This window comes from Dendropsophus ebraccatus, chromosome 6 (assembly GCF_027789765.1).
Source record: "Dendropsophus ebraccatus isolate aDenEbr1 chromosome 6, aDenEbr1.pat, whole genome shotgun sequence".
NCBI classification, from domain to species: domain Eukaryota; kingdom Metazoa; phylum Chordata; class Amphibia; order Anura; family Hylidae; genus Dendropsophus; species Dendropsophus ebraccatus.
The window spans coordinates 58,553,390-58,560,269 of NC_091459.1; positions in this window are offsets into that span (position 1 = coordinate 58,553,390).

A 6,880-nucleotide genomic window follows, 5' to 3' on the forward strand; every position below is an offset into this window, starting at 1 on the left:
AACTGATAGTCAGGTAAGTTGCTGACATATATTTATTCATGTATATTAGGACCTAACTACTATATAGAGGCACAAAGGAGGGCTAAATATCATATGGGGTATTGAGAGGTCTCACTAATATATGGATGCACAGAGGGAGCTAATTACTATATGGGGGCCTTGTTACAGAGGTGGGGATGGTGCAGAATGTTTACATACAGATAATCTGCAGTTTATACCAGTGGGTGCAAAGTGGAGTACTGTACACCTCTATATAGTAGCCATACAGTCACAAAACACCACAATACAAAGGAACACTTATTATATACATACCAACACTACACAAAAGTCACCACATATTGCCGGCACATAGCAACTAAATATTACCACTAGAGATGAGCGAACCTCGAGCATGCTGGAGTCCATCCGAACCCGAACTTTCGGCATTTGATTAGCAGTGGCTGCTGAACTTGGATGAAGCCCTAAGGCTATGTGGAAATCATCGATATAGTCATTGGCTGTATCCATGTTTTCCAGACAACCTTAGAGCTTTATCCAAGTTCAACAGCCCCAGCTAATCAAATACCGAACGTTTGGGTTCGGATCGACTCGAACCAGAACCCAGTTCTTTCATCTCTAATTACCACCATATTCTTACTAAATGAAATCCATTATAATAAGGACTAATTTTACCAATAACTACACTATAAAAGGGACAAATAATACAGCCAGGATACCATCACCTGGATGTGCCCCAGGGGAAGTTTGGCCATCACTTAACACTTGTGCAGACATTCCCTCACCTTTGTACTGGCCCAAGGGATCATGGGACTTTGCCCTGCCCAACCTATTGCAGACGTGTGTCCTTGAAAGTCCGAGCTCTTCAAGTCAATGCAAAATCATAGATGTTTGTTATAAGAAAGCTTGACTTTGTTTCATGTTGTCTGTGAATTTGGCACCATGAAAATGATAACTGATTTTCCTTAATAGAAACATAAAAGTAGGAGACATACACACACACACCTGTACAGCAAGTGGGAGACACACACACACCTGTACAGCAAGTGGGAGACACACACACACCTGTACAGCAAGTAGGAGACACACACACACACACCTGTACAGCAAGTGGGAGACACACACACACACACCTGTACAGCAAGTAGGAGACACACACACCTGTATAGCAAGAGGGAGACGCATACACACACATACCTGTACAGCAAGTAGGAGACACACACACACACACATCTGTACAGCAAGTGGGAGACACACACACACACACCTGTACAGCAAGTGGGAGACACACACACACACACACACCTGTACAGCAAGTAGGAGACACACACACACCTGTATAGCAAGTGGGAGACGCATGCACACACATACCTGTACAGCAAGTAGGAGACACACACACACCTGTACAGCAAGTGGGAGACGCACGCACGCACACACACACACACACACACACACCTGTACAGCAAGTAGGAGACACACAGACACACACCTGTACAGCAAGTAGGAGACACACACACCTGTACAGCAAGTGAGAGACACACACACACATACACACCTGTACAGCAAGTGGAAGAGATATATGCACACCATTTTACAGCAAATGAGAGAGACATACACCTGTACAGCAAGTGGGACAGACACACACACACACACACACGCCTGTACAGCAAATGGGAGACACACACACACACACACCTGTACTGCAAGTGGAAGATATACATGCATACCCCTGCAAATGGGAGACACACACACCTATACAGCAAATGGAAGAGACACACCCACATCTGTACAGCAGTTGGGAGACACACACACCAGTACAGCAAGTGGGGCACACACACCTGTACAGCAAGTGGGAGAGACAGACACACCTGTACAGCAAAGTGTACAATGTTTAATAGTAATGGTTAGTGTCTAGAACCATCATATAAGGAGGACTGCACATGTGCTGGTCTAAAAATACCAACCCTGTAAGTGCTGGGAATCTTGGTTACTTAGCAACCTTAATGTTATGTGAAAGAGAACTAATGGCACCAACTATAAAAGCAAAGCACAATTAGTGTATTGGTTTCAATATTAAATCAGTAACATTTAAGGTAAAGAAATAATGTCTAAACATGTGTTAATAATAAGTGCAAGGGTAAATAGCAGGTAGAGATGAGCAAATTGACCATCTATATGAAGCAAGGTGCTTCGTTTGATTGGCAATCGACTTATCGGCTGCCTGCCTTTAAACACTGTTCCACTCCTGGATGTCGGCAAAAGCAGGATCCAGTCCTGGGAAACTGGAAGAAGTTTCCAGGACTGGATTCAGCTTTTCCAGACACCCGGGGTGAAGCAGCAGGGAGCGGAATAGAGTTAAAAGGCAGGCATCTGATAAGCTGCTTGCCGATCAAACGGAGCACCTTGCTTCATTTAGACAGGCTCTCTAATCTCTAATAGCGTTTTTTGGTCCCTGATAGAGCAATGCAATTCCCATTTAGGGTGGACTCACACGCCAATTCACACATAGCGGAATTGGCCTGCCGATAGAATGATGTCTATGGAGCCGGCGGATATGTGCTCGGCCATGAGTGCGTGCTAGCGGCGGAATCTGCCGGAATTTATCCGTGTGGATTTCATAGTCTGAACCCACCCTAACTTTTACCATGTAGTCTTTAACCCCTTAAGGTCAAAGCCTATTTTCGTTTTTGCGCTTTTGCTTATTCCATTTTAAGTTTAAAAGTCCATAGCGCTTGCATTTTTTCACCTAGAGACGTATATGAGCGCTTATTTTTTGCGAAACCAATTGTACTTTGCAATGACAGGCATTATTTTTCCATAACATATGCTGCGAAACCGGAAAAAAATCATTTGCGCTGTCAAATTGAAAAAAAAACGAATTTGTTTTGATTTCGAGGAGTTTTGCATTTACGCCGTCCGTCCTATGGTAAAACTGACTTGTTATGCATGTTCCTCAAGTCGTTACGATTACTATGATATATAACATGTATAACTTATATTGTATCGGATGGCCTGTAAAAAATTCAAACCATTGTTAACAAATATACGTTCCTTAAAATCGCTCTATTCCCAGGCTTATAGCGCTTTTATCCTTTGGTCTATGGGGCTGTGTGAGGTGTCAGTTTTTGCGCCATGATGTGTTCTTTCTATCGGTACCTTGATTGCGCATATACGACTTTTTGATAGTTTTTTATTACATTTTTTCTGGATTTGATGCGACCAAAAATGCGCAATTTTGCACTTTGGAATTTTTTTGCGCTAACGCCGTTTACCGTGCGAGATCAGGAATGTGATTAATTAATAGTTCGGGCGATTACGCGCGTGGCGATACTAAATATGTTTATTTATTTATTTATTAATTTATATTTATAAAATGGGAAAAGGGGGGTGATTTGGACTTTTATTAGGGGAGGGGATTTTTTATTAATAAAAACACTTTTTTACTTTTTTTTTTACTGTAACTAGAAGCCCCCCTGGGGGACTTGTATATAGACAGCACTGATCTCTCATAGAGATCAATGCTGTGTATATACACAGCAAAGATCAATTAGATCGGTCATAGATTACTATGGCCTGCTGCAGGCCATAGCAATCTATTGCCGAGCCGGGATCAGCGTCATTCCGACGCTGAGGCCCGGCACGGGCAGAAGAACGGATCTCCCCCCCCCCCGCGATCGCATCGCGGGGGGGAGATCCGTCCCACTAGACACCAGGGACGTGAGGTCTGAAGCCTCTAAGTGCAGCTGTCAGGTTTGACAGCTGCACTTAGAGGCTTAATTAGTGCCGCGTCCCGTTGCCGCGCCGGCTAATAGAGGCACTGCCCGGCTGCACGTGTCAGCCGGGATCAGCGCCGTTCAGAGCGGGGTCCCGGCGGGACCCCGCTCTGAACACCCCGAGCGGCACCATGACGGATCAGATACGTCATGGGTCGCTAAGGGGTTAAAGAGGATGTACCATCAGGTACATCCTCTTTAATCTGACCCGTGGATCGAACTGAGCCACCACGGGGAAGCCGGTGCGCGGTCTGTTTTTGGAACCGCGGCCCGATTCCTGTGCATGGCGCCATTCTATCCACGGTCCTGGGCCGGTGCTGAAGCACAGGAGGCCCCCCCCTCTATGTCATAGAAAACGGACCGCTTCGGCCCCGTTCGATCCATGATAGACCTCATCACACCAATCTGATTTCAAGTCTGTTGATAAGCTAAAAAGAGTTCATGTGCGAAGCAGTTCTTTTGACTTCTTCCTCCTTTTGTACTTTACTATGAGTCCATTAAAAGGGGTACACTGCAATATTTATATACAGTATATTATATATACATATAAGTGTATATAAGTAACTTGGATTGAGAGCGTTTTGCAAGAAGAGCTCACAGTTTTACAAAATTGTAACCTGGTTTCAGAGCATTGCTTTGGTTTAAGAGCTCCCTGTACTGGTTCGGAGGGGGAGTGGGGAAGGGGCATGGTCTGTATAGCGGGGTCTACAGCACTGTACTCTGACCCAGGACATCTCCCTCACCCTAGCAGATTCACTTCAGGCTGGGGCTTGCATCAGGAGACCAGACATGTGGAGGTAATCTCTTTATAGCTGTAACCCCTCTCTCCCCCGACAGAGCGCACTAAATTTATGTTCCCACATATGCCCTGCTCATTCCTTCATGCTCCTTGCAGTCTCTGTCAGCCCTTGTGTTTTCCATCCTCTCCATTCGTGCTGTAATGTGCCTGCACCCACACTAAGCTCTACACACTGCTGTATAGAAAAGTTTCTTTTACTGTCCTTCTGCACAGCTCTGTGATTCTCACTTCCTGATTGGTCCATGCTTAACACACCCCTTCCGCATTGCTGTTATGTGACCACACAGACCTCTGACAGCAGTCCTGCTTCTCTATTTTAGCCTGTTGTACAACCTTATTGCTTTATGGGGATCTGCAGTTCCATCCTGTATCTACAAACTGCTGCTGTTTTACTTATAACTTATAAATATGACATATTCTGCTGTTTTCTAAATGTTTGTTTCATTTATTTTACATGTTAGTCAGAATTAAAAATCATTATTTTTAGGGTTTGGAACCAATTGTCTGCATTTTAATAATTTCTTATGGGAAAATTTGCTTTGGTTTAAGAGTGATTTGGATTACAAGCACAGTCCCCAGAACAAATTATGCTCATCATTCAAGGCACCACTGTATAAATATTTATTTGGGTGCGTTCTATGGGTGCATTATCTGTTTTTTTCTGGCGTTTCTGAATTTATGTGTGAATGATCTTTTTAGTGGTTTAAAGAGGATGTACTATCAGGTACATACTATTTAATATGACCCACAGATAGAAAAGCTCCTGGCTTCCCTGTGCCGTGGTCGGTTTTTTTAACCGCGGCCTGGTTCCCGTGTACGTGTCGCGTGTCTCGTGTTCTATCCACAGGTACCGGGCAGGGGCTGAAGCACAGGAAGCAGGCCAGGCCGCCGCCAGTGGGAGAGAATTCTCTCCCCTCTATGATGTGGCTCCATTAGAATCAATGGAGCCACTTCATAGAGGGGCGGGGGATTCCGCCCACTGGGGGCGGGCCGTTCCGCCTCCTGTGTTCCAGCCCCGGTCCGGTACCTATGGATAGAACGTGGTTACACGGGAACCAGGCCTCGGTTCAAAAAATGGACCATGGCACTTGCTTCCCCGTGACAACACCATGTAAGGTAAGGTAAGTGTACATCCCAGACAGTATAGTAAAAAGTATGGTTCAGGGAAGAAAAAGAGTGCTGCACCTCACACCTATGGCTGATACTAATACCTTTTGGCTGCATAAAAAACATCAGAATTCTGTATGTGAATTGATCAAGCCACACTGCCCCATGTACCGCGTGCACGTATCTGATACACATGGGTCCCTACACTAAGTCCAAACTGTGCCAGTCAGCGACCACCACCCCTGCAGGCATGCACAGTCAACCCCCATGCCACAGGACCAGACCCAAAAATGCCACACCAAAACCCAGCTAGCACCACCGGCGGAGGAAGCTGCCCCCAAACAGCACAAGTCTGGATAAGGTATTGCACTGACCATAGCTATCAAAGATAGAATGGGACCTGCGCGGTGGTACACGGGGCAATATGGCTTGATCAATTCATATACAGACACTCTGGTGTTGCTTTTTAATATAGGCCGAGCGGCATTAGTATCAGCCATAGATGGGATGTGCAGCCGTTCCATTCTCTCCAGTTCGTGTTTCACAGTTCTCCCTCTCTGAACAGCTAGCACTCCTTTATAAGACCCACATGACAAAAGTTAGCAGGATATGCCTGTGCTCACATGTCCGGACCTTATGTCTTCCCCATTCTGTGAGAGCAGCAATGGTAAGTGTAATACCATATCCATACTTGTGTCGTTTGGGGGCAGCCTTCCCCGCCGGTGGTGCTGGCCGGGTTTTGGTGGGGCTTTTTGGGTCTGGTCCTGTGACATTGGGGTTGCAGGGCCATTCCATGGCCTCCCTTCCCTGCACGTGCACACTTTGCGGGGTTAGCGGTCGCTGACAGACACAGTGTGGAGTTAGCGTAGGGACCCGTGTGGACCAGAGGACCTGTGCGGTGGTACACGGGGCAATATGGCTTGATCAATTCATATACAGACACTCTGGTGTTATTTTTTAATATAGGCCGAGCGGCATTAGTATCAGCCATAGATGGGATGTGCAGCCGTTCCATTCTCTCCAGTTCGTGTTTTATAGTAAAAAGTATGTTCACTCTCAGCTCATGACCAAAGTTCCCTCTAAGGGCGGGTTCACACTACGGAATTCTCGCGGACAATGTCCGCGGAATTCCATCAGCTGTCCACCCGCACGGGCACATGCTTTTCCGCCGCTCCATAGACACCATTCTATGGGCCGGCGTATT